The 24,873-nt window shown below is 35.5% G+C and overlaps 1 protein-coding gene and 1 pseudogene across 1 annotated transcript in view; both read left to right on the top strand.

Moving 5' to 3' along the window:
* The window catches only part of ANKS1B (ankyrin repeat and sterile alpha motif domain containing 1B), a 1,114,451-nt gene that overhangs the window by 529,939 nt on the left and 559,639 nt on the right, over nt 1-24,873 (top strand).
* LOC106004880 lies at nt 5,771-7,007 on the top strand (annotated as a pseudogene).

Genomic DNA, 24,873 nt, shown 5'->3' on the forward strand with positions numbered 1-24,873 from the left:
AGCCAAAGTAAATTTAGGTGTGAATTTTTAAAATGTGACCAAATGTAGTTTTTTCTAGTCAATGTACTAATAAAATACATTAAAAATTAGTCAAACCTTATTTTAAGCTCATTCAAAACTTTCTTCTATATCTAGTAAAAATTCTGTGGTTCCCACAGATGTTGGAAAGTGCAATTATATTTCCCACTGCCTATTTTTATAACTGAATCCCTTCAACCTTCTTTATTAATGAAAAACTATCATGGGATGTGATACTATTTCCTAAATATTTCTTGAACACGTTTCCAAAAAGGACAAGGTTAAACAATCACTAGCAGTCTAATTACAAAAAAAGAAAAATTAAAAGAAAGAAAAAAGCTACTTTTTAATCCTAACAAAATGTCTCCAGACATAAGCCTAAAAGAGTGAAAGAAAGCACCATTTGTAATTTATATCTGCTTACTTTTACAACATTTAGGCCTCCATACATATATAACTGGTATAAGCCCTGACTGAATATTTAGGCAACCAAGAAGTTAAAAGGGGTCAGACATGCAACATTATATCTACTTTGGCTACATTAATAAATTTTCTATCACAGGAGAATCTGTGCTTGTGATTATTGAAAATGTTCAACTAAATCAGACTAAGCTGTATAGGTATTGATGAGAAGAAATGTGGGACGTGCCTTACTCTCTCACAGCATTCATTATGTAGACAAATAAGGATTACTCTAGGGAGTTAATTGTATTCTTTACAAGAAGGCAAGTCCTCAAAAGAAATTCTGTCTTGGTATTTTGCTCTACTTTGTTTTAGTGTTACTTGATGTTATTAAATTCACACAACTTTCAGAACACATAATTATAATATTCACTAATTAAACAGAACAAGTCAACCAAATGAAATTTAGTTAGGAAAATGTCTTGGCATAACCTAGTGGATCTGCTTAGATTTATTGTCACTAAATTATCCCAAGTAGACATTAACATTCACAGCATAGTATTTATTCTTCTGCTTCTATTTTTACTTCATTTTGACAAATTTAAGGCATGAGATTCTAAATTTATTGTAATGTGTGGAAGCCTCTAGGTATACTTATATAAGCACTTTTAAGGCCTTATGTAGCAATTTTCTTCATTCAACAGGATTCATTTTTAAATTCTGAGTAATTTTAGAGTGGTTAAAACAGTTTCCTTCATTTTAGCAATAAAAGTTGTCATTTTCTATTAAATTTTTATAGGTAAGATAATCACTATTATTATGAAGAAATGTTCTACATATTTTGCATATATTAACTATTTAATCACTATTGTCACCTATGATTTACAGATGGTGAACTAAAGCACAGAACCTTTAACTGACTTTCCTACATTTATATGGCTAGAAGAGAGCAGAACAGGGATTTGCTTCCATACATTCTAACTCAGGGTTTATACTCTTAACCACCATGTTATCCTGCCTATCAATAATTTTATTATATCATATTTGTATTATACTTTAAAAATATATAATACTCTTGCTAATTATAATTGTTATTAATTAATATAAACTTGATCCTCCATTTCAGCATTCTTGAGAGTTTATGTAGATCTAGAGAAACAGACCTTTTCTTTCAGAGTACCCCAATGCTGGCAATATCTGAATATATTTAGGAAAAAGTTGCTAGTTATAGAACTAGTTTTTTTCCTTTATTCCGTCAGGATTTATGGAGCACTTCTTTTGCTTTAGTTACTGTTAGGCACTGGGATACAGACATAAAGGTCTTAGTCCTTACTTAAAGGGAATTCAAAGTCCAAGAAGTTTTGCTTAATGGAGAGATAAAATAGTATCTTTAAGCTTGTTGCTGGCAGAGTAAAGGGAAGAAATTTATGATATTTTCAAGAAAGGGATAAGATAATATGGCAGCTCACTGATGAAATGTCATTGCTTCTATCCATCTCCCTACCTTGCATATACCATCTTGATGACATGTGTCTTTTTCTTAAAGCTATCCTAATGGATTTTCACCAAGTAGAGTCAGGTATTTATGTGTCAGACACCATGTAGGGGTCTTTCCCATGTATTAACTCATTTAACTTAATCTGTATGCTAATTCTCTCTTATAGGTGTTATCAACAATTAGTAGATAGGAAAACAAAAAGATTAAGTAACTTTCTGTGGCCCATGGTAAAAATGATAATAATAAAAAAGAGGATTCAAAACTATTTTGACCTGAAATTTAGAGCTCCTGAGGGCAGACACTTAATTTTTTTGACTCTTATGTACAGGTTCAAATAAAGCTGCCTAATGGAGGTCCAGAATCTACAAATGTGTTCTCTTATTTAAAAAAAAAAAAGTGAGTGGTGCTTGGGTGGCTCAGTTGGTTGGCATCCGACTCTTGATTTCGGCTGAGTTCATGATCTCAGGTCATGAAATTGAGCAGAGCATCAGCCTCCCATTGGGTGTGGAGCCTGCTTGAGATTCTCTCTCTCTCAGCCCCTTCCCCTGCTCACACATTCTCTCTCTAAAATAAATAAATAAATCTTTAAAAAAATGAAATTATACTTAAAATCTTTTAATTTAGAAGTATTTCAGTTACCATTGCTGTATAGCAAACCACAGCAAAACTAAATAGATTAAAACTGCAGGAATTATTATATTATAGTTTCAGGACAGGCTTCCTCCTCTGGTTGGAATTATTTCAGAGCTCTTATGTAGTTGTAGTCAGACGGTAACTGGAACTAAAACAGTGTGGGGCTGGAGAAGCTAGAAACTGTCCATATCTCTCTCTCTTTTAGGTAGTCCCTGTGCTTCCCATGAAGTCTCCCTGCATAGGCTAACTTGAGTTTCCTCAAGGCATATTGGTCTCAGGGCAATTGGACTACTTATATGGTGATGCAGGGTTCAATTGCTAATGTTCCAGATGCAAGGGGGAGGTAGTATGCCTTTCTGACTTAACCTCAGAAGTCATACAGCATCAATTCCATCACATTCTGTTGGTTATCTATCCAGATTCTTTGGGAGCGAAATTAGACTCTACTTCATGATGGGGGAGTGGCAAGATTCTCGATGAACATGTGAGGTTAGGGATATAGCTATGGCTATCTTTATAAAATACAGTCTTCCACAGTCCACCCTCTAATCCAACAATTCACATCCTTCCCACAGGCAAAAAATACTCAACTCTTCCCGAAATCCCTCAAAAGTTGCATCCCATTTAACATTAATCTCAGGCTGAGGTTTATCTTCTAAATTAGGTCTAGATACATTTGAGTCTCCTTAGGTAAGATATTTTAAACAAAGCACTTAAGTACCATTCCTCTTGGTCAGAAGTCCTGTGAACTAAAGAGACAGGTTATCTGCCACCCACATATCTATTATATAATGATCACACAAGCATAGATTAACCACAGTAGAAAATTCCATTTAAAAAAGATGGAAAAGTCATCAGTCCATAGAAATACTGAATTCCAGCCAGGTACATGTTGCCTGTTCTGTGAACGGAGCTCAGTTCTGCTCCCTGTTAGTTATTCTCCATGACTCGGTTCTGCCATCTGGGTTCTTATCCCCTCTGAGTCATTCTTTCTTTTTATAATAAGTGGCCTCTCTATAAAACTAAATAATCTTCTCAGTTTGATTCTTGCCTATACTAGTTCTAGGGTCCAAAGGCTTACTTACATTTTGTACAGTCCCTGTTCCTTTTATTTTTAAAATGACAATGGGTATCTGAAAAGAAATACATTTTTACTTCTACGAGACTGTTGTCAATCTTTAGATACTCATAGAGACACAAAGGGAAAAGGTCAATGGCAATCTACTTTATTGACCACTTTATTAGTTTACTAGTTAAAATAACTATGCAATATCAGCAGAGAAAAGAAAACTTTTCAAAAGTTGTATCATATTTTCAAGGTTTGTCTTTAAGTAATATCAGGACAATTATTATTGTGGTACATTAGAGGAGGTGAGTTTTCCGTCAAATAGGTACTTGTGACTGACATACATGAAAGCAGACTTTTCTTTTTTAAGATTTTATTTATTTATTTGAGAGAGAGCATGAGAGGGGAGGTCAGAGGGAGAAGCAGATTCCCCATGGAACTGGCAGCCTGACATGGGATTCAATCCCAGGACTCTGGGATCATGACCTGAGCCAAAGGCAGTCGTCTTTTTTTTTTTAACCAAGTGAGCCACCCAGGCATCCCGAGAGCAGACTTTTTTTTTTTGATTTCTTTAAAAATTGTCTGTAAAAGACCTGTACCCCTGGGGATAAAAATATATGTATATAAAAAATAAAAAATTTTAAAAAATTGTCTGTAAAAAGAAATGAAGCAGGTGTTTTATAACTTACTCTTTTATGAAAATGTCATAATGCTCTACTCAAACCTTCTGTGGTTTTTAAAAATCAGTATTGAATCAACATGTTAATATTATTCCAAATAAAAAATTACTTATTGGAAATACTTCTTAAAATTTTGATCAGTCCTAGTAAGCTTTATCATAGAGAAAATGACTTGCTTTGCCCAGGATTTTCTTGGTTTCGAACTGAAAATTCCATTTTCTGGGATGGTCAGACCAGTCGCAAGTCACTTAAATACTTGTGGCCATAAATACACAAAATACAAAACAAAGCAAAAAATAAGACTATGAATATAACTAATAAAATTTCAAATTTAAATTAAAGGGGGAAATGAGTTAATTATACTGGTTATAAGAATATAGTATTTGTACAAAGTTTCTTTAAAAGAAAAAATTCAGTGCTGCTTAATAACATTTTTGATATAACAATAATCAAAATTTACCTCAATAATAAAGCTACATCTGTAAAAATTCTTCATAGTCATATATGCTTAGAAGATGACCTTTGGGGAATAACTGGACATTTGTACAAGAACGGAGAATTTCTACAATTAGGTTATTTTATTGAACTCACCTGTTTTTACCATGGTGAATAAAGTCATATAAAGTCCTGAAAGAGGGGAAAATGTAAACTAATATGAAAATACATATATAGATAGGCACAGATTGCACACATATTTAAATTTATATTGATGTTAAAACAGTGTTCTCAAACTTTAGTGTGTGTACAAGTCACTTGAATATCTTATTAAAAAATATTCTGATTGGGGCACCTGGGTGGCTCAGTGGGTTAAGCCTCTGCCTTCAGCTCAGGTCATAATCTCAGGGTCCTGGGATCAAACCCCACATCAGGCTCTCTGCTTGACAGGGAGCCTGCCTCCCCTTCTTTCTCTGCCTGCCTCTCTGCCTACTTGAGATCTCTCTCTATCTAAAAGGAAAAAAAAAGAAAAAAACCTTAAAAAAAATATTCTGATTAAACTGGACTGGGTTGGGCCTGAGACTGCATTTATAACAATCTTCTGGGTGACTGATAGTCCATAGTTCACATTTCAAGTGGCAAGATAGTAGAGGCCAGAGGTTTAATGACCTAATAATTTAACCCAGGAGAAATGGATAATTTCCTAGAAATATATGATCTTCCAGAATAAAATCAGGAAGAAATAGGAAATTAGGACAAACCTATTACTAGTAATAAAACTGAATTGGTAATCAAAAAACTATCAACAATCAAAAGTCCTGGACTAGATGGCTTCACAGGTGAAGGTAAACCAGACATTTAAAAAAGAGTTAATACCTAAGACCTGGGTGGCTTAGTTGGTTAAGCATCTAACTTTCAATTTCACCTCAGGTCATGATCTCAGGGTCATGAGACTGAGCCCCAGCAAGAGGCTATATGCCAGTTAAGGAGCCTGCTTGGGATTCTCTCTCTCCCTCTCCTTCTGCCCCGCTCCCCTGCCAGGGAGGGAGGGAAGAATGAAGGAAGGAAGGAAAGAAAAAGAAAGGAGTTAATACCAAATCAGCTCTCTGAGGGTCACTAGCACCAAGATCTCCCCCATAACAATGTCTTCATTAAGATTGAGTCTGTTTTTCCAAAGAGCTACCAGTGCCCCAAGTCTCCTGTAGGAAGAGGTATCCAAAGCTCTGCTCTTTGTAGATCTTCCTGCAAAAATGGTTTCAGTGGGAATTGCTCAGGAAGCAGTAAGTAGGAATTACACAGGGGTGGAGTAAGTGACCATGGATATCTGTGTTATCTCTGTGACACTTCACCAGGCAGGAGGCTATGTTGCCACCATTGGAACAAAGTTCTGTCCTTTAAACTGGGAAGTTCAGTCAACAGTTGTCCTGGCTACAATAGATAAAGACAAGAAAAACAATCAGTTCCATAATGGGAACGTGGAACCCCCTGGGAGATATTTTGCTGGCACCATAGCTGAGGAAATGGCCTCAGTAGTTCTGGGGTGGCTCCAGGTGTCCCTGTATTCTCTTTTCCTGACCACCACATGGAAAAGAGTTTTGATCAGGTACACATTTACAGTGGTTTGGATTGAAACCTAGACTACAAAATCTATTGCATTGACAGCCTATCCTATTCTGTGGATGCCTTTGATTATGACCTGCAACAGGAAAGATCTCCAACTCCACAAGTGTTTACAAGTTGGAGAAAGAAGAATAATTTCCAGATGGAATGTGTATTGATGGTGAGGGGGAGTTTTCAAAGGAAGAAGAGTGACATTTTTAGTTCCTAAGACAAGGAAAAGACTCCAGACTGTGACGTTGCCTGTTGATAAAACAACTTCATGTTGCTTCAAAGGGAAGGACTACTCTGAAATGTATGTGACCTGTGTCCAGGGTTGAATGGACACAAAAGGTATTCTGCAGCAGTCTGAAGCTGGTGTAATTTTCAAGATAACTGGCCTGGGGGTCAAAGGAATTCTTCTCTATTCCTACAGAGGATGAAACCTTCTTTCCTACTTGAAGACTTTTGAAGACATATAGAAAATTATAGAGCTGAAATTTCAGTCTAGTTACAAAAAATTTAAAGAAATTATATTATTAACAGGGTTAAATTTTTATTGACAGTTTTTGAAAGATAGAGCATTTTAGTAAGGGTGTGAGGGTAGTTTTGATAATACACTATAGGGCTTTCTGCAAAGGTAGTATAGAAATGAAAAGAATTGTTCCATCAGCCTCTTGATTCTTTGCAAATGCTAGAAAGGGAAGGGTGGGGACCATATTTGTTTTGCATTCCACACTTATCATACCTAAAACTTCAAAAAACCCAATAAATAATGACCTAGTAGCAAAAAAAAAAATTAAAAATTAAAAAAATGTCTATTCTTCTGAAACTACTTCAAAAAATAGAAGAGGAAGGAAAACTTCTAAGTGCATTTTGTGAAACCAGCATTATTCTGATACCAAAACCAGACAAACACTACAAAAAAGAAAATTATAGGCCAGTATCTCTGATGAACATTGATGCACAAATTCTCAACAAAATATTAGTAATCAAATTCAGCAATACCTTAATAAAATCATTCACCAAGATGAAGTGGAATTTCTTCCATGGATGTAAGGATGGTTCAATATTTGCAAATCAATCAGTGTGATACATCACATTAAAAAGAGGAAGGATAAAAAAACTATTTGGTCATCCTAACAGGTGCAGAGAAAGCATCTGACAAAATACAACAACCATTTATGATAAAAACTTTCAACAAAGTGGGTTTAGAGAGAAGATACTTCAACATAACAAAGGTCATATATAAAAACCCACAACTGACATTCTCCTCAATAGTGAAAAACTGAGAGCTTTTCCTCTAAGATCAGGAACAAGACAAGGTTGTTCTCAGTATTTTTATGCAAAACAGTACTGAAAATTCCAGTTGCAGCAATCTGACAAGAAAAATTAATAAAAGGCACCCAAATGGGTAAGGAAGAAGTAGAACTGAATATTAAAGGGGATCCTTTGAGTAGACAGAGAGTCCCAAAATAACAAAGACCAGAAAGGAACAGAGACAATCTATAGGAACAATGGCTTTACAGGTAATACAATGGCACTAACTTTGTATCTTTCAAAAATTATTCTGAATGTAAATTACTAAATGTGCCTTTCAAAAGACAATAGGGTATAAGACAAAACCCATCAATATGCTGCTTACAAGAGACTCATTTAGACGCAAAGACACCTCCAGATTCAAAGTGAGGGGGTGGAAAACCATTTTTTCATGCCAGTGGACATCAAAAGAAATTCGAAGTAGCCATCCTTATATCAGAAAAACAAGATTTTATTTATCTTATTTTATTTTTTTAAAGATTTTATTTATTTATTTGACAGAGAGAGAGAGTACACACAAGCAGGGAGAGTGGCAAAGCAGAGGGAGAAACAGACTCCCTGGTAACTAGGGAGCCTGATGCTGGACTCAGTTCCAGGACCTTGGGATCATGACCTGAGCTGAAGAGAAATTTTTAACCCACTAAGCCACCCAGGTGCCCAAGAAAAACTAGATTTTTAAACCAAAGACTTAAGAAGAGATGAAGGAGGACACTATATCATAATAAAAGCATTTATCCAACAAGAAGATCTAACAACCTAAATATTTATGCCCCTAACTTGGGAACAGCCAATTATATAAACCAATTAATAAGAAAATTAAAGAAACTCATTGACAATAATACAAAATAGTAGGGGACTTTAACACCCCATTCATAGCAATGGAAAGATTATCCAAATAGAAAATCAATAAGAAACAAGGGCTTTGAATGACACACTGGACCAAATGGACTTCACAGATATATTCAGAGCATTTCATTCTGAAGCAACAAAATGCACATGGAACATTATCCAGTATAAATCACATTACAAATCAGGATTCGACTGGAAAAAAAAAAAAAAAGATTCAGACTGTACCATTTCAGACCACAATGCTTTAAAACTTGAAGTCAACTATTGGAAATTAGAAAAAATATTGGAAGGATGACAAAGAAATGAAGGTTAAAGAGCATCCTAGTAAAGAGTGAATGGGCCAAGCAGGAAGTTACAGAAGAATTTTTAAAAAGACGTGGAAACAAATGAAAAAAACACAACAGCTCAGAACCTTTGGGATAAGCAAAGGTGGTCCCAAGAGAGAAGTATATAGCAATGCAGGACTTTCTCAAGGAACAAAGAAGTCTCAGGGTAGCCGGGTGGCTCAGTCAGTTTAATTATCTGCCCTCGGCTCAGTTCATAATTCCATGATCCTGGGATCGAGCCCATATTAGGCTCTCTGCTCAGTGGGGAGCATGCTTCTCCCTCCCCCTCTACCCCTCTTGCTTACTCTCTCTCACTCTCTCACAAATAAAGAAAATCTTAAAAAAAAAAAAAAGAGTGGCTGTAGCAGTTTTCATTCCCACGAACGGAAATTCCTGTCTTGATAATTTTAACTGGGGTAAGGTTGTATCTCATTATGGTTTTGATTTGTATATTTCTGATGGCTAGAGATGTTGAAATTTCTCTCATGTGTCTCTTAGTCTTTGTATGGAAAAAAAAAAAGAAAGAAAGAAAAAGGAAAGTCTCAAATACACAACCTAGCATTACACCTAAAGGAGCTGGAAAAAGAACAGCAAATAAAGCCTAAATCCAGGAGGAGAAGAGAAATACTAAAGATTAGAGCAGAAATCAATGAAATAGAAATAAATTTTAAAAAGAAAAAAAATCAATGAAACTAAGAGCTGGTTCCTTGGAAGGATTAACAAGATTGGGAAAGTCCTGGCCAAACTTACCAAAAACAAAAGAGAAAGGATCCAAATAAATAAAATCATAAATGGAAGAGGAGAGATTACAACAAACACCAAAAAAGTACAAACAATTGTAAGATGTACTAACAATTATATGCCAACATATTAGGCAATCTGGAAGAAATGGATGAATTCGTAGAAACATGTAAACTCCCAAAATTGAAAAAGGAAGGAATAGAATACCTGAACAGACCTAGAACCAGCAAGGAAATTGAAGCAGTAATCAAAAATCTCCCAACAAAAAAGAGTCCAGGGCTAGATGGCTTCCCAGGGGAATTCTACCAAACATTTAAAGAGGAATTAATATCTGTTCTTCTGAAATTGTTTCAAAAATAGAAATGAAAGGAAAACTTCCTGTTTCTATGAGGCCAGCAGTAACTTGAACTCAAAATGAGACAAGGACCCCACCAAAAAAGGAGAACTATAGCCCAACATCCCTGATGAACATGATGCCACCAAAATGCTAGCCAATAGGACCCAACAGAATATTGGGAGGATTCTTCACCATGGCAAGTGGGATTTATTCCTGGGCTGCAAGTGTGGTTCAATATCTGTGAATTAGTCACTGTATATTAATAAAAGAAAGGACAAGAAGCATACAATCCTCTCGATAGATGCAGGAAAAGCATTTGACAAAATAGAGCATCTTTCTTGGTAAAAACTCTCCTTAGTGTAGAGATAAAGGGAACAGACCTTAATATTATAAAAGTCATGTATGAAAAGCTGACAGTGAATATCATTTTCAATGGGGAAAGACTGAAAGCTTTTCTCTTGAGGTCAGGAACATGACAGAAATTCCCAATCTCACCACTGTTGTTCAACATAGTGCTAGAAGTCCTAGTCTCAGAAATCAGACAACAAAAAGAAAAGGCATAAGAATCAGCAAAAAAGAAGTCAAATTTTCATTCTTTGTAGATGCCATGATACCGTATGTGGAAAACCCAAAAGGCTCCACCCCAAAATTGCTAGAACTCATACAGGAATTCAACAAAGTGGCAGGATATAAAATCAATGCACAGAAATCAGTTGCATTTTTATGCACTAACAATGAGATAGAAGAAAGAGAAATCAAGGAATTGATCACATTTACAACTGCACCAAAAACCATAAGATATTTAGGAATAAATCTAGTCAAAGGAAAAAAAGGATCTCTACTCTGAAAACTATAGAGCACTTATGAAAGATTGTGGGAGACACAAAGAAATGGAAAAACATTCCATGCTCATGGATTGGAAGAATAAATATTGTTAAATTGTCTATGCTACTCAAAGCAATCTATGCATTCAATGCTATCCCTGTCAAAATACTATCAACATTTTTCACAGAGCTAGAACAACGAATCCTAAAATTTGTATGGAAAAGACCATGAGTAGTCAAAGGAATGTTGAAAAAAGCAAACCAAAGCTGGAGGCATCACAGCAAGTTGCATTACAAAGCTATAATCATTAAGACAGAATGGTACTGGCACAAAAACAGACACATAGATCAATGGAACAGAATAGAGAACCCAGAAATGGACCCTCAACTCTATGGCCAACTAATCTTCAACAAAGTGGGAAAGAATATCCAATGGAGAAAAGACAGTCTCTTCAACAAATGGTGTTGGGAAAATTGGACAGCCACATGCAGAATAAACCTGGACCAATTTCTTATACCATACACAAAAATAAAATGGATGAAAGACCTAAATGTGAGACAGGAATCCATCAAAGTCCTAGAAGAGACCATAGGTAGCAACCTGTTTGACCTAGGCCACAGTGACTTCTTATGAGATAACATCTCCAAAGGCAAGGGAAACAAAAACAAAAATGAATGGTTGGAACTTCATCAAGATAAAAAACTCTTGCACAGCAAAGGAGATAATCAACAAAACTAAAAAACAGGTTATGGTAGCTATGGGAGAAGATATTTGCAAATGTCTTATCAGATAAAGGGCTAGTATCCAAAATCTATAAAGAACTTACTAAACCAACACCAAAAAAGCAAATAATCCAGTTAAGAAATGGGCAGAAGACATAAACAGACATTTGTCCAAAGAAGACAGACAGATGGCCAAGAGACACATGAAAAAATGCTCAACATCATCCAATATCAGGGGTGTTGCAACCTTCATTGCAAATGGCAACATTTCATTCGTTTTGATATACACATACATATACACATACATATATATGTGATATATATGTATGTGTATATATATGTTTTCTATATGTGTGTGTATATGTATATGTGTATATGCACACACATATCTGTATCTTAACTGGATTGTTATTAATTAATATTAGTATTATTAATATTAATTTCTATGTGTGTATATGTATATGTGTATATACACACACATATCTGTATCTATATCATATCTATCTATATATAGATAGATATCTATCTATATCTATATATCTCCACATCTTCTTTAATCATTCATCTGTTGATAGACAACTGGATAATATTAATATTAATTAAATATATTTAATTAACTATAATATTAATATTATTAATTAATTATTAATACTCTTAACTGGATTATTTGTTATTATTATTTTGTTTTTAACAAATCAAAACCACAATGAGATACCACCTGATACCAGTCAAAATGGCTAAAATTAACAACTCAGAAACATGGATATTGGGGAGGATGCGGAGAAAGGGGAAACCTTCTTATGTTGTTTGTAGGAATGCGAACTAATAGACCCACTCTGGAAAATCGTATGGAGGTTCCTCAAAAAGTTACAAATAGACCTACCCTAAGATCCAGCAATTGTACTACTAGGTATTTATCCAAAGAATACAAATGTAGTGTTTCAAAGGGAAACCTGCCCCCTGATGTTTATAGCAACAATGTCCACAATAATCAAAATATAGGAAGAGTCCAGTTGTCCATCAACAGATAAATGGTTAAAGAGGATGTGGAGATATATAGATATAGATGTCTATCTATCTATTTATCTATCGATATCTATATAGATATCGATAGATATATATGATATAGATACAGATATGTGTTTGTATATACACATATACATATACACACACACATAGAAAACATATATACACACATACATATATATCACATATATATAATGGAATATTACTCAGCCATCAAAAAGAATGAAATGTTGCCATTTGCAATGAAGTTGATGGAACTAGAGGGTATGATGCTAAGTGAAATAAGTCAGTCAAAGAAAAATAGATTGAAATAGAATGAAATATGAAATATGATTTCATTCATATGTGGAATTTAAGAAACAAAGCAGATGAGCATATGGGAAGGGAATGAAAAATAAAATAGGAGGAAAACAGAGAGGAAGACAAACCATAAGAGACGACTTAATGATGGGAAATAAATGGGGTTGCTGGAGGGGAGATGGATGGGGGGATGGGGTAATTTTTTTTTTCAAAAAAATGTACTCTTAAATACAGAGAACAAACTAACAATTCCCAGAGAAGAGGTGGGTGGAGAGGAGGGTAAAATAAATAATAGGGATTAAAGGGTATAAACTTCCAGTTATAAAATAAATTAGTCATGGAGATGAAAAGTATGTTATAGGGTATATTGTCAATAATATTGTAATAGCGCTGTATGGTGACAGATGGTGAATACCCTTATGGTGCTGAACACTGTCAAATCAGTGTTGTATACCTGAAACTAATAGAACACTGTATGTCAATTATACTTCAATTTTAGGAAAGAATGATATCATAAAGAACAATGACCAAGTGCTTTAACCATTGGACACTTCAGCTAATTGAAAAGTTTAAATATCACTAAATTTCACACCTGAAATTAATGTAACATCGTGTGTCAACTATAATCAAATTTTTAAGAAAGTTAAAGATATATGTGTAAATTACATATATTAGGTGAGGGATGTCCTAGATTAGATGAACAGATAAACTTTTTCCAACAAATCTATCAATGTGTCTGTGATTTAATCACCCAACCCAGAGCTGGAGAGGGATACAGGAGTGTGTTTTCTAGATTACTCTGCAATTAACTAGCTGTGTGGCTTACATAAAGCTTTTGCAACTTGTTTTAATTTGCTGAATTGCGGGGGGGAGGGGTGAGACTATCATCAAGAATTCTTTGTTGAATATCTTCTATTTATAAGGCATCCTTATGTAATTTAGTATTTTAGTGTAAAGCAATTTTAATAATGGTATAAACTCATAGTAGGAGAGTAACACATTACTTGGACCATGCAATTTACTTTCATAGAGAATATTTCTAAGATTACTCACTATGATCTGAAGTCTCAGGTCATGATCTCAGGGTCCTGGGATTGAGTCCCATGTTGGGCTCCCCACTCAGCAAGGAGTCTGCTTTCCCCTCACTTTTTGCCCTTCTCCACTCTCTCCCTGCTTGTGCTCTCTCAAAAAAATAAATAAAATCTTAAAAAAAAAAGAAAAAGAAAAGAAATTGGGTATACGTAAAACTTATAAAATAAGAGTGAAACTATAGCAAAATTTAATAATTGTCTTTCCAGATATTTGAAAAGGTATTTTTCACACCATGATTCATGGTACTTCAAAATTCCATGCTAGATGTAATAGGATTATATTTTATTTTAATACAGACCCTCACTGCGATATCCATGTCTGACTCCAGTATCACCCAGAAATTAGAGAATTAAGGCAGGAAAAAAGAGTGCATCCTAGAATAATATAAAAGGCACACATCAGGGGGCCGCCTGGGTGGCTCAGTGGGTTAAGGCCTCTGCTTCAGCTTGGGTCATGGTCTCAGGGTCCTGGGATTGAGCCCTGCATCGGACTCTCTGCTCAGCGAGGAGCCTGCTTCCTCCTCTCTCTCTGCCTGTGTCTCTGCCTGCTTGTGATCTGTCAAATAAATGAATAAATATATTTTTTTTAAAAGGCACACATCATGAAGGAATGCAGACATATAAATATTCTGCAGAGACATGATCCATAACTTCAAAATAACCACTAAAATGAAAAAACTAAAGGAAACAATAGTGCACCTGAACCCCTGGCCATGGTACCAAAGTAGATGTAAAAAGCCAAGAAAACCTGAGACAGTGTGCTTTTGCAGTAACATAAAGAGCCAGAAAGTGTTGTGTATAAAACTAATGTGTGTAAATGCTGTGTATGCATGTATGGAACTAGGGAAGGAAGTAGGGAAGAAAATTAATAGGTAGCAATTTTTCTATGTATGATAAAACCCTATTTAACGACCTTGTTTAAGATTTGAAATGATGGGAAAACATATTGTAAAATACCATTTACAAAGAAAAAATTTTCAAAAAGCAAGATAATGAAACATTTTCTCTATATAAACATCTTATTCTTCTTGAAGTCACAAACAGCTGCAGTATATTCTGACTAATTACAACTGAATCATAAGGAACACAGCATGATAAGAACCCTAAGTAGTATCAGTATGGTGAAGTTGATTTTAAACCCTGAAGTTCTATGTAATTCAGGTTTTATTCAGACTTGGGTCATCAATTTTAAAGGAATAATACTGATGTTAATTTGGTTCATTTGCTAATGTGGCTAAATGTCTTTAACAAATGGTAAAGCATTATTTGGTAAGATGCTACTTCATAAGAATTTATGGTTATTATATGCTGGTTTGGTTTACCTTTGCATTATCAATGGAAATGGAAAAAAATTTTCAGAGAAATTCTTATTTCCTTAATAATGAGGGCAGTTTTCAAGTGCCAATTTAGCAGCAAAGATGTGTTCTTTACATACGAAAGTATAAAACTGAAGAATTTGGGGGGTTCTTACAGATGAGAAAGCATACCAAGAGGGCAAGTGTACTTATCTAATAGACTAGTAACTAATTTATTTGGTCCATAATCCTGCCTTTGCAAATATACCTCTTCTAATGAGTCTTATCTTTTAAATTGTGAATTTCCAGGGATCTCTAAGGTTCAGGGACTAGAGAACATTTGTTCCTGCTCTCCCCTATTCATCAGGCTATCACCAAGACTCCAGAACTTCCTATGAGCCCAATCTTGTGATGAAATATCGAGACAACACACCGTACAATATGTTACCCTGAACACATATGGTGCCAGACAAAAACAACTAAGTTAAATCCTGGAAAACAATCCAAAGTCCTATATAACTAAGAGGTAAAGTAGGACAGACAGACTCCAAATGCCATAAAGAGCCAGCTACTCTGAAAAAAAAGTCAGGGTAATTTCACAAAGAACAACTTCATCCACCTTCAGATTTTCCCTAGGATCCAAAACCAGAAACTAGACTGCGAAACGTGAACACAGTGGAGAAGTTTGAAGTTCAGTTTGTGCTTTATTGCTTAAAGAGAACCTTCCTTTTCACCTAAGCTTCAATAGTGTACATTTAAGTGCTTTTAAGTTTCTCCTTCAATCTTGGAGTTAATTATATCCCAATACTTATGTTATTTCAATACAGTTTTCCACCAATATTCTGACAGATTATGGTCATTTTAAAAAGGCACTAAAATGTTATGAGATTGTGATATCTTACCTACAGTTCTAACAGGTAATTAAATTCCAGACATGAAATTTTCAACTAGTCAATTAAAGTAATATTTCCTTTTCACCCTGAAACTCGTGTGTGATGAGGCCAGGTACTTATTAACAAACCATTGCCTTTTACCCAGAGGGGAAAGCCATCTGGGACTAGGAAAGTGAAGTGTTTATATAATTTTAAATGAATTCATTGCCAGTCTTTTAAAGAGATTCTCAGAACTTATCTGGCTCTATCAGTGTTCCTACAATTTTATATAGTTCATTTATATCCTTTGTTTAAATCTCAGCCTAGATTTTTCTTATTGGTTTCCCCAGTGAGAGTTGCTCTGCATCGGATTTCTCAGTGTTGTCCGTATTACTGTGTTCCATTAAACTTAACAATCATAGCTGAGGTAGACTCTCCTTGCCAACATCCACTTATTGTTACCTGTTTTTGTAAGTCATTACCAGATGCTTTAGATCCATAGATACCTGTATAATTGGCTTCACTGTCAGCACCAACAGTTGAGACAGGTCCCCAGTCTTTGTGGCTCCAGAAGCTGAATCTAGTGCCATCCTAGCATCTCTGTACCATCAGCTATCTCAGACTAAGTAATGTTTTGTGCCTCTTTAAAGTCTAAGGATAGAATAATCGTGTTCCACTAACCCCCTACACATTTGAGCCTTCTTTATGTTCAGCCATATTGCATCCTATATTTGAGCAATGTTTTTAGCCATATTTTTATTAAAAAATTTTTTAAACAGAAAAGCTAAAAAAATAGTGTAATGAACATATGCATACCATCCAACAACCTATATTCAATGATTAACATTAGTCATATTTGTTTTATCTGTCTATCATCTATCTATATCTATCTTACTGAATTATTTGAGAATATATTTCAGAGATAATGTTACTCTTAAATATTGCAGCATATGTACAGAAGAGGGGACTTTCCCTATATAATCATAATGCTATTTAACACATAACACATAATGCCACTGATATATAATCAGTTTATCTAATCAACCAATCTATCTAATTTACCCAATTTCCCCCAAATACCCTTGCAATTGCATTTTCTTTTTTTTTTAATTTTTAAAAAATATTTTATTTATTTATTTGACAGAGAGAGATCACAAGTAGGTAGAGAGGCAGGCAGAGAGAGAGGAGGAAGCAAGCTCCCTGCTGAGCAGAGAGCCCGATGCGGGGCTCGATCCCAGGACCCTAAGATCATGACCCGCCGAAGGCAGAGGCCTTAACCCACTGAGCCACCCAGGCGCCCCTGCAATTGCATTTTCAAGCAGCTTTTTAAGCAATTTTCACACCAGGATTCAATCAAAATTCACATATTTCATTTGACATCACTTTTGTTTCTTTCAGTCTAAAATAATTCCCCATTATTTTTTAAATGATTTTGATATTTTCATGAGATTAGGCCACTTGTCTTATAAAAATGTCTCACATTCTACAGCTATATGATTGTTTTCTTCTTGGATTTTTAACTTTTCCTTTACACTCTATATTTCTTATACTTGTAGGTTAGATCTAAAGTCTCGGTTATATTAGGTTAAACATTTCTTTCAAGAATACTTTCTAGGTGATCCTGAGCAGTTATATTGCAACACATCAGGAAGCTTATAATGTCAGGGTTCCCTTCTCTTGGTTATGAAAAATTGATTACTTTTGAGCAGTGATCACTGGATCTCTCCATTGCTAATATCTACTTTTCCCTTTGTAATTAGCAAGTAAATTATGAGGGTGAATACACTGTTGAGAACACCATGCATCTTCCAATGACAATTTCTCATTTATCATCCTTTGATAATCATTTATTGGAACAGTCATTTCATTGGGCTTGCAAAATTGTGGTTCTCTTACAATATTATTTTTTCTACATTTATTGGCTGTTTGTCTTCCAATATAAAGTGGGCATGGTAGTTGTACACTGGGAACTATCATAACATTGTACATCAACTATACTCAAGTAAAAATTTCTCTGTCTCTTTCCCTCTCTTGGGCCTCCCTGAGATATAATAATATTGAAAGTAAGCCAATTAATAACCCTAATGGCCTTTAAGTATTTAAGCAAAAGAAAGAATCCTACATCTCTCACTTTAAGTTAAGTCAACATAGGTAAAAAACTAGACCTCTTGCTTCAAATAGTTAGCCAAGTTGTGAATGCAAAGGAAAATTTCTTAAAGAAAATTTAAAATGCTGCACTAATGAACACATGAATGATAAGAAAGTAAAACAGCCTTATTGCTGATATGGAGAAAGTTTTAGTGTTCTGAATTGAAGGTCAAACCAGTCACAACATTCCCTCAAGCCAAAGCCTAACCCAGAGCAAGGCCTTAACTCTCTCCAACTATGTGAAGGCTAAGAGAGGTGAGGAAGTTGCAGAAGAAAAGTTTGAAGCTAAGAGAGAGGTTGGTTTACAGAGTTTAGGGAAAGAATTTGTCTCTATAACATAAAAGTACAAGGTGAATAAAAGCAGATGTTGATATAAAAGCAGCAATAAGTTATCCAGAAGATCTAGCTAAGATAATTAATGGCAGTAGCTACACTAAACAATAGATTTTCAACATAGATGAAACAGTCGTTAATTGGAAAAAGATAAAATCTAGAACTTTTGTAGCTAGAGAGAAGTCAATGCCTGGCTTCAAAGCTTCAAAGGACAGGCTGACTCTCTTATTAGGGGTTAATGCAACTGGTGACTTTAAATAGAATCCAGTAGTCCTCTACTATCTACTATTACAAAACTCCTAGGATCTTAAGAATTTATGCTAAATCTATTCTCCCTGTGCTCAATCAGTAGAATAACAAGGCCAGGATGACAGCATATCTGTTTACAACATGGCTTACTGAATATTTTATTATTATATTTACTACCGAGACCTATCACTCAGAAGTAAAAACAATTCTTCCCAAATTATTACTGCTCATTGACAATGCACTTGGTTACCCAAGGGTTCTGACAGAGATGGGCAAAATTAATATTGTTTTTATGCCTGTTAACACAACATCCATTCTGCAGCCCATGGATCAAGAAACAATCTTGACTTTCAGGTCTTATTATTTAAGAAATACATCTTGCAAAGCTGTGACTGCCATAAATAGAATTCCTCTGACGGATCTGCAGGGTAAATTAACAAACCTCCTGCAAAGGATTCGCCATCTAGATATCTTTAAGAATATGCATGATTCATGGGAAGAGGTGAAAAAAATCAGCATTAACAGAAGTTTGAAAGAAGTTAATTCCAACCTTTATGGATAACTTTGAGGGGTTCAAGACTTTAGTGAGGAAGTGACTATAGATGTGGTAGAAATAGAAAGAGAACTAGAATTAGAAGTGGTACCTGAAGATGTAACTGAGTTGTTGCAATCTCATGGTAAAATTTTAACAGACAAGGAGTTGCTTCTTATGGATGAGCAAAGAAAGTGGTTTCTTGAGATAACATCTATTCTTGGTGATGATGTAAAGTTTGTTGAAATGACGAAAAAAGATTTTAGCATATTACATAAACTTAGTAGATAAAGCAGAGGCAGACTTTGAGAGGATTAACTCCAATTTTGAAAGTTCTGCTGCAGCATTGCATGCTACAGAGAAATTGTTCCTAAAAGGAAGAGTCAATCAATATGGCAAACTTCAGTTTTGCCTTATTTTAAGAAATTGCTACAGCCTGGTCAGTCAGCAGCCATCATCTATAGCAACCACTCTGGTCAGTCAGCAGTCATCAACATCAAGGCAAATCCCCACCAGCAAAAAGACTATGATCCATGGAAAGCCCAGATGATGGTTCAAATTTTTTAACAATAGAGTTTGTTTGTTTCTTTGTTTTGGGGGGGGGGCGGGTAAAGGGAGAGGGAAAGAGAGAGAGAGAATGTTAAGCAGGCTCCACAGCCAGCATGGAGCTTGTTGCGGGCTCCATCTCATGACCCTGAGACCATGACCCTTATCATGACCTGAGTTGAAATCAAGAACCAGGCCCTTAATAGACTAAGTCACCAAGGTGCCCCAGCAACTGAATATTTTTTAAACGAATTGTGTGCATAACTTTTTAGACATACTGCTATTACACACTTAATAGACCACAGTATAGTACCAGCACAAGTTTTATACGCACTGAGAAACCAAAAAATCATTTGAATTGCTTTCTTGCAGTATTTGTTTCCTTGCAGTGGTTTGGGATGAAATCCACAGTATCTCCCAGGTATGCCTGTACTGTGTCAAAGGTTATTTGAAACAATTTTTCTCTCTGAATTATAACACTAATTTAAAATAGAGCTATATATATTTGTTTTGGTTTCTCTCCAACTTCAGGGTTTAACTTTCCCAGTTTTTAAAATATTTTAATATATTTGATATTTATGCAGTTCAAAATTTGAAAAATTATGTAAAAAGATGTACTTAATAAATTCTTGCTTCCTTACATCTACTCCTACTTCATTCTTCCCATTCATCTGCTAGAGGTTACCATTTTTATAAAAGTTATATTTTTGTAACACAACACACTCACTGTTCTGCACCTTGTTTTTTCCACTGAACCTTATTATATATCACTACATAGAGATAGTCCTCATTTCCTTTAAGGTCTACAGAATACTTCACTGGGTATATGTGTCATAGTTTATGCCACCACCCTGTGGATGAACATCTGAATTATTTTTAACCTTCCGATGTTACAAGAAAGCATCAATAAATAACCTTGTACATATGTGTTTTGTATTTGTGGAGCTATATCTCTTTGGAGATTTTCGGAAGTAAGGCTCTTAGGTCAAAGGAAAATGTAGAGATAATTTTGTTAGAGATTGTTAACTTCTGCTTCAGAGGGGTTTTGCTATTTTGCACTTCCATCAGTAATGTATATCTCACTGAGTTATTAGCAGTGTTTGGATAATTGCCAATCTGATAAGTAAGACGTACCTCAGTGTAGTTTTAATTTGTACTTTTCTTATTATGAGTGAGATTAAGTATACTTTCAGGTGCTCAAGAGCTTTTTGTCTCTTTTTATCAATTGTCTATGTCTTTTGTCCAATTTTCCATTAGAGTTTTGAACATTTCCTTCACTATTTTAAGATCTTTTTACGTATTAGAACACAGTAGTGATTCTCAACTGAAAATTATTTGCTTTCTTCTCTGCTCCCCTCCCCAGAATATTTGGCAATGTCTGGAAGCATGTTTGGTTGTTACACCTGGGGAGTGAGTACTATTGGCCTCTAGAAGGTAGAGTCCAAAGATGCTGTTAAACATTCTGCAATGCACAGGACACCCACACAACAAAGAATTGTCTTGCCCCAAATGTCAAAAGTGCTAAGGCTGACAAACACTGGGTTAGATCTTTGTGAATTGCAAATATTTCCTCTTGATTTGTCTTCTGATTTTGCTTTTAATATCATGTTTTGTCTTTTGTAAAAGTAGTATATTTTCTTACTTTTCTTTTTCTGCTTTGTATTTTAAGTCAATAGTTAGAAAGACTTTCCCAACTCTCAGGTAATAATAGAATTCACTGTTTTTGTCTTGAACTTGTGTGATTTTATTTTTTATATTTATGTAAAATTAATCTTGAGATAATATGTGAAGTCAGATTCAATTGTTTTTCCTTTTTTTAAAAAAATGGCTATCTAGCTGTACTAATATCATCTGTTCTAAAGATCATCCTTTTAAACAGTGATTTGAGATGACAACTTTATCACATACCCAATTTCCATATATACCTGAGTCTATTTCTGGACTTTTCATTTGTTTTGTTGTCCTTTTGTCTACTCTTGGAGCAATACCACACTGTTTTAATTATAGAGGCTTTGTAACAGAGGGAATATGCAGCAGAGGATTTTACAGATGATAGAAGAGTAGAAAAGCCAAACAGAGGGCATTGAGGTGGCCTAGAGACTAGCACAAGCAGGAAGCCATTAGCATCCTTAGGGTGAGACACAAAAGGAGGTGGTTCTGCTATCAGAGGCTAGGGACCAACAAAACCAAAGACGTAATAATGGAAACTTGGAAAAGAAACAGTCCTAATGGAGATATTTCCCAAGGCAGAAACAGAAGGAGAGAAATATTCCCGGCTTCTCCCTTCCTAACCTTTCCAGTCTTTCATAAAAGCTTCCCATTTGCTTTTCAAAGCCACCCAGAAACCAGCTGAGTTGGAATTCTGGGAAAGACAACCCACAGGGATCTGCCTCATGTAATACAGAATAGAAGAGCAAAGGCAGGTAAATTCAGGCCCAGCAATACTGGCTTTCTTAGTTCAGAGCCTACTTCTGTGGATATGTGATTTTTTTTTTTTTAATGGTCTGTTTTGTTTTTCTTTTGTTGATTTTTCTGATTGTCTTTTGTTAAATTTTTTTTAGCCATTTTTGTTTCATAGGCCCCTTAATTTAAGTTTTTCTTTGTCCCTCTTTATAACCAAATCTTCAAGGAACACCTGAACTATCTAGAGTGCCTCCTTCTGTATCAGAAATACCTGATAGAGATGACTTCCAGTCTTGTCTGCTTTTCTAATTTCCTTTCTTCTAATGACCCAGTATTCAGTACTCTGATCTACCAGATCTTAGGATTGTTCTGAATATTTCACTTAGAATTGGACACCTACCAAACTTAAACTCAGGGAGGTATGACTCTTGTCTCAGGCCCTTTGACTTCAGGGTTCCCAAGCTTTGGAATGCCTTCCTGAAAAATTTTCTAAGGCAGTCCTCAGTGCATTGGACTGACCAGGACTGAGGGTGCCATCTGGCCATGGCTCCCTGAACCCAGACCAGGATCTGTATAAACTCTAGTCCCCACTGCTTGCTTTTGAGGCACTCTATAACTCTTAACTCCATACATGGAATCATCAGTTGCTGCCAAGGAGCTCTGGGACTGACACATTTCTGTGACCAGTCCAAGTACTAGAAGGGTGGCCTGGTGAGTGAACCATTGCTGCTGGCCACTACAGTATTTCTTTTGTGAGGTCACATGAAACTGATCCACCAAAATAGTGCAGATGTGCTGATTTGGATGATTGTCACTCACATCAGACATGACACATTTTAGGCTCTGGCTAATAGCCGTCTGTCACTTGCCCTTGGGCATGAGCCATGGGTCTCTGCATCAGCTATCACTGATCTGAATTTGACCATTGGACTGACTCCAGTCTGTAGGACTTGGGGGCAGAAGACACAGGAGGCATCCTTGATTTTAGGTAGTCCCAACCACTCCCACCCAGGATTCTTATCCCAACTCCACAGGCTCTGTGCTACATGTCAGATAGTCCTCTGGGGTTGTCCATGCTGCTCTCCCACAAGAACTTTCCAAATTTCTGTGGGCCCTTCTGACCAGTGTTCTTCCATTGATGCAGTAATGTGCTCTCCAGGGGCAAATCTATGACGTGCTGAGTGGAGGATGGACATTCTTTTTGCACAAATAGATCTTCTCTTCTCACACTGTCCATAGGCCTCTTGCCTATCTTCCTCACTGGAGGCAGCTTGTGGAAGGTGAGAGTATAGACAATAACAAAATCAATAGCATTTTGAGGAATTCAGTGATATTAGCTTAACCAGTTCAAGAGAAGCGTAGTTGGAAGATACAATGAGTTTATGCTATAAAATTGTGGTCAGTAAATTTAATATGATCAGAAACAAACTATCATTCTCATTTTCTGAAATACTCTGGGAATAGCCTGTATTCATGGTCATCATCAATGAAGCACAGTAACAACTTTGAGAGAGTGACTGAAGTCAGAATTCACAGGTAGCATGATAAATGATGCAGCTATAATGGGTAATTGTGTAATCAACATCAAGTAAATGGTATTAGAATGACACGAGCAAAAGGATATGTGTTGTTTAAATATACACAGCTCTAAAAAATCATAACAGTAACAAGCATGTTGCCACCTTTTTCTAATGGCGTGAGATATGAAATTGGCTAGGAATGGTACATATAGCAATAAATAACATGAGGAAATGGTTGCTGGATCTGAACAGGAAGAGGTAGTGACCAGACCTTTCATGTGCCCTGACTGTACAATAAATGAGGATGTAAGTACCTCTTCTCTATCCATCATTCTAAATCTTCATTGATAAAATACTGTACTTAACATGGATCCATGCATTTTGTAATATGTTTAACTTAAACACTTTATATAGGCAAGAGTCCCTCCAAGTCCAAAATACTTGCTTGGAATCTTGCATACCTTATGGACAGTCCTGATTGGACCTTCTCTGGGGGAAATGCCTGTTGGTCCCTTGTGTTTTACTACTATGGGAAATCTTTCTTACTTCCCTTTTGTATGTGCAAATTCCCACCAAAGTGAGGGCTCTGGATCTAACATGGTTGGTTTTAGATGGTTATTTCTCCCATTTATATGTAAATTGACTCTGGGTGCAAATTATGCTCTTGCATGAATTATCATGATTTTATTTACTCTCCTTTATTTGATCTAAAAGATTTGTTGAGTTACAGTGGAATGATTCAGTTAGGCAGCTTATTATCCTTTGAGAAATGAAACTCAAGAGTATATTCAGATTGTGTGAGGACTGGAGCTTATATAATTTTGGAGATCCTCTTTAAGAAGAAAAATGCATAAGGAACTTGGTACAGGGCTCTGGCAGGTTTTGGTATAAATCAGGGGCTCTGAATCTTAAGTATCATGAGCTTCACAGTAAATCTGCCTTTCTGGAATGACAATTTTTTAAAATTCTCAATCAGTGCAAAAGGTTGTCTATCTCTTTGAAATTTCATCTTGTTAAATTTCTACCTCTTAAAATCCTCTATCTGTTATGCACTATATTATTTATTCCTCTTGGTTTCATGTCATTTGTAAGAACTGTTCCAACTATGAT

Source organism: Mustela putorius, unplaced genomic scaffold (assembly GCF_011764305.1).
Source record: "Mustela putorius furo isolate JIRA1106 unplaced genomic scaffold, ASM1176430v1.1 tig00000788_pilon_pilon_pilon, whole genome shotgun sequence".
Classification (NCBI taxonomy): domain Eukaryota; kingdom Metazoa; phylum Chordata; class Mammalia; order Carnivora; family Mustelidae; genus Mustela; species Mustela putorius.